Source organism: Chelonia mydas, chromosome 24 (assembly GCF_015237465.2).
Source record: "Chelonia mydas isolate rCheMyd1 chromosome 24, rCheMyd1.pri.v2, whole genome shotgun sequence".
NCBI lineage: Eukaryota > Metazoa > Chordata > Testudines > Cheloniidae > Chelonia > Chelonia mydas.
In genome coordinates this window covers 7,985,219-7,989,772 of record NC_051264.2, presented here as the reverse complement: position 1 = coordinate 7,989,772, position 4,554 = coordinate 7,985,219, and positions in this window count along the sequence as shown.

Sequence of the window (4,554 nt, the reverse complement as noted above, 5' to 3'; positions counted from 1 at the left end):
ACCTGGTGAGAATTCGCTGGGTCCTAGTGCCCATTGTTCCGCCCCTGCAGACAAAGCTCTGGAGTGGCAGAAGGGGCAGTGTGTGTATGGGGGTGATTGCTCTCTGTTACCCCCAGTTTGCCGGCTGCTGTGTCTGGGCCAAGGCAGGTGGGCCCAGGCACAGGGCTCCATCATAATGAAACGTCCTCCAAGGACAGCATCAGCTTCCGGCAAAACCCCTGGATCCCAACTGGCCCCCCAAGCTTAGGGCAAAACTGGGGGCTGCAGCTGTAGGTAACTCTACAGCAAGGTTACCCGTCCTGGTATTAGATCCTAGGCACAGTGGGAGCAGACAACAGCCATGTCCTAGGGACCTGAGAAAAAGGGCCCCCCGCCGGCGGCAGGGGCTAGTTATCTGAGACAGAGGGACTCCTGCGTCCTATTCCTTGCTCTGCTGCTGACTCACTCGATGACCTTAGGCGAGTCTCTGTGCCTCAGTTTCCCCACTCCAGTACGGAACAATGCCCCCCTCTGTTCCCGGCAAGATTCCTGGTGGCCTCATTCCCCTGACTGGCTCATTCTGAGCACGCTGCAGCAGCAGCAGCTCCTTCAGCCTTTTGTTGGGGAGGGGAAGCAGGAAAAGGGCAAAAGGACAAGGGGTGCCAGGCAATAGTCAAAATCCCCCCCGCCCTCCAGTCAACTAGGGAGGCAGCACTGAGGGATCCAAAGGCATTCTCTGTATCGCAGTTGTACCTAGATGTGCTAGGTGCTGCAGAAAGAGAGAGCAAAAAGACGGTCCCCGCCGTGAAGGAGCTTGCAGTCTCTGGCTCCCAGCCTCTCTCATGGGCAGGAACCCCAGGATGGGGGAATATGAGGCCCCAGCAAGAATTTGAGCCCCAAGCAGCTCGAATTAAACTCCCGACCTGCTCTCTAGTGTGCTGGGCCAACATCCAGGGGAAGCGACCAGGGCCGTTAACGACACCGACAAACCCTCCCCCGGCCTCCAGGCCCAGCTCAGCTTTTCCATTGACTCAGAGCAGCCTGGGTTGCTGCGAAACGCCGACGGGCAGCTGCCAGGAACCACACTTGGCGTGTGGGTTGCCGCAGCAACATGCCCCCCCCCCGCCGCCACTTCCCCTGCTTCAAGGACCAGCCACTGCCTCACCGGCTTCCTGTTTTCTCTGCCACACACTTCACTCAGAAACACAGTCAGGCCTTGACCCTGGCTTTCGGGATTGCCCAGCGTCCCTGCCCTGGACGTAAGGGGACACATGCTGTACTGAAAAGGAAAAGGAATGGTGTGCAGAACGAACTCACCCTTGGGCTCGTCACGGAACCCCCTTGTCCGTCCGTGCCGCTCACCAGGCTGTCGGACAGGAGGGCTTTGAGCAACTCAGCTGAAAAAAAAGCTCTAATTAAGTGGTAGAACTTTCCTGGGGCTGAGTGAGGGGACTAAGACCCCTGTATGCAGTTCCCAGCTCTGCCACTAACTCCCTGTGTGACCTTTGACACATCGCACCATCGCTCTGGACCTCAGTTTTCCCATCTGTAAAATGACAACTATCAGCCTGTCTTTGCCTATCTAGACTGGGAGTTCTTTGGGGCAGAGAGTCTCTCAGGTTGTGTCTGTGCAACACCCAGCACAATAAGAACAGGAGGACTTGTGGCACCTTAGAGACTAATCAATTTATTTGAGCATGAGCTTTCGTGAGCTACAGCTCACTTCCCTGATCTCAGTTTGCGCCTTAAATTGCTCTGGTAATATAGAGAAGTCTAACAAATGCTGTTTCCGTCATGCAGCAGAGTTTCAGAATTCAGGGGGGAATTTTCCCCAGCTTCATCACAAATGGTCCGCAGTTCGTATCTTCCAGCAGCCCTTTAAAATAAACAAAACTCATACAAGGTAATAGGGTGCAATTCTCCAGCCCCTGTTATACAGGTCAGACTAGATGAGCTAATAGGCCCCTCTGGCCTTACAATCTAACATAGACCTGTGCGCACACGCCTTCTTCAGTTTACATACAAGGGTGACTTTTCCAACCCAGGCGTGATCCGATCATTGGCACCAGGGATCCGTCAGCTGTGTCTGCATCTGCCCTCAGAGGTACTGCTCGGCCAATGAGAGCGTGCTCTGATGATGTCATGTTTCCAGGGTGGAACGAACTGATACTCACTGCGGAATTGTGGGAAGACTGGTCTTTCCGCTTAGATGAGCCTCCAACCCTCTTGCTCATGTAGTTGAATTGAGTCAAAGCAGGGTTGTTGTTTTTTGTTTTTTTGTTTTTTAAAGAACAGCCGTAAGACTTTCAAAGCCGGCCATCCCTGCTTTTGCAGGGCCCAGTGATATGGACTGAGAGTGTTTTTCAGCCTTTAAGGATAGGATCAGACTGCTGTATCTTTAACGAAGAAAGTTTTTCTCCCTCCCCTCCCCCCGGTCAGGCCTTTGAGTTTTAAATTGGCGTTAACAATAACTAAAAGTTTGACTGAGCCTGGATAAAAGGCGCTCCCCATCTCAATCCGGTTTCATTATTTCTTGTGGCACAATCTTGCCAATTCTCCACTAGTTCAGGAACAGGCCCGGAAAGCTTTTTCTGTTTCCCCCCACCCTCCCTGCCCTTTCAAAGCTAAGCAAAGTGTGTGTCTGGTAAAGGTACGGGAGAGAGAACCCTGCTTAGCACCTCAGCTATTGTGTTTTGTCGTTCAAGCTGCAAAATCAAACATTTATTTTTCTCATTACAATGGGATGCTGCCACTGCCAGGAAATATTAGGTAAATACCGGAGCTTCGGTTACACATTTGACTGAAAAAAGCAAGTCGGGGCAAAGTGTGACTCATAAATGTGTTTAAACAGTGATCTGACCAAAAAAACAAACCAAAACAAAAAACTATCTATCTTTTTTTAGTCTTAGTTAAGCACTTGAGCATATGCTTAACTTTAAGCATCCTTTAAAAAAACAAACACCCATTTAACTCAAATGCTCGGCAAACAGTTGGGAAGAATGCTGTCTTCATTAAAGATCCTCCCAGCTCCCGGGAGGCTGCTCTCCATTTAGTTCTCCGAGCCCACCCAGCAGAAAAGAGACTTGATATGCCTGATATTTCTAAAAGTATAAAACCAAGCAGGGGCAATTTTAAAAGGCTTTCAGGACTTTAAACAAAACAAGGCAGTAAAAATATGGGTGTGACCCCAGTTTACTTTTCACTTTACAAGGGACCTTTAATCCAGCTCTGGCAGAAGGAAAGGAGTGTTTAGACCGAAATTTCCAAAGCAGCCTTTGAAATTTTAAAGGGATGTGGGTGCTTAACTGGCATAGGCGCCTAGACATTTGCGCTTTTATGGTGGTCATCACAGGCCCCCTTTGGCATTGCACTGCATCTTTGTGCTTGGAGTGTCTTAAAACAGTTTAAAAGTGTAAACTGTCTCTTTAAATTTCAGGGGTTTTTCCTGGTTCTGCTTGCAAGAGTTCTGTAGGGAAGCGTAAGACTGGATCTAGCAGCAATGTTCAGTCTCTACAGAGAGCCAGCCTAGAGCAAGGTGTATCGAGCTGTGCCTCTGTTTTAGGGAGCAGCCTGTTTTGCCTCTCTCTGTTTTGGGGTTCTTATGTATTATCATTCTGAATGCTAAGAAATACAGTTGTGTTGTTATGACCTTCCAGCAAGAGAATTTATGTTTTTATCTAACGTCTCTCGTGTTCATGCCGTGATTGTAACAGGGCTGTCTTTTACACCAGTGCAAAGTAAGCGCAACAATGCTACCATTGTGATGCAGCGGAGTTTCACGCCCCACTCCGCACTGGTGCAAGGAGATGGCAAATCAAGCCTTCTGGAGAAACTTGCTCCGCTTTGAGGAGGGGGGCTGCTCTGTGCACCACTCACGTTCCTTCTGCACCTGGGTGAATTTCACCCTCTGTCCTCCCCACTCTTCAGTCTTATCACGGAGGCAGCCCTGGCCTCCAGACACACCCCTCAAATTTGTGAAATTGGTGTGAGGATACCAGTGTGGTTCTTTAGCCCTCTCTAGTGACTACAGAGCACAGAGCCTGATAAGTCTGCTACTGCCTAAGAGCTAACAATGAGTCACGTGCTTTTTTAGCGCAAGATGGAGAGGCTGCTGCTTTCAGATCCAGAAGAGGTCGTCAATCCACCTGCATCTAAGCAAGAGCAGAATTTGTCACAAAAAGGGTTGTTCGGTCTTGTGTGTTTGATTATGATCCACACAACAAATACCATGAATAAGGCTACGTTTTAGTCACGGGTATTTTTAGTAAAAGCCATGGACAGGTCGTGGGCAGTAAACAAAAATTCACGGCCTGTGACCTGTCCATGACTTGCACTATACCCATGAGTAAAACTTGGGCCAGGGGTGCTCTGAGGAGGCGGTCTGGGGGCGCCGGGGGGGGGGGGCGGGGGGGGTTGTAGTCCGGGACCCCTGCTGGTGCTGGTGGGGCAGGCAGCTCCCATTGGCCGGGAACCACAGCCAACAGGAGCTGTGGGGGTGGTGCCTCCAGGCAGGGGCGGCATGCAGAGCCCCCCGGCGCCTCCGCCTAGGAGCTAGAGGGACGTGCTGGCCACTTT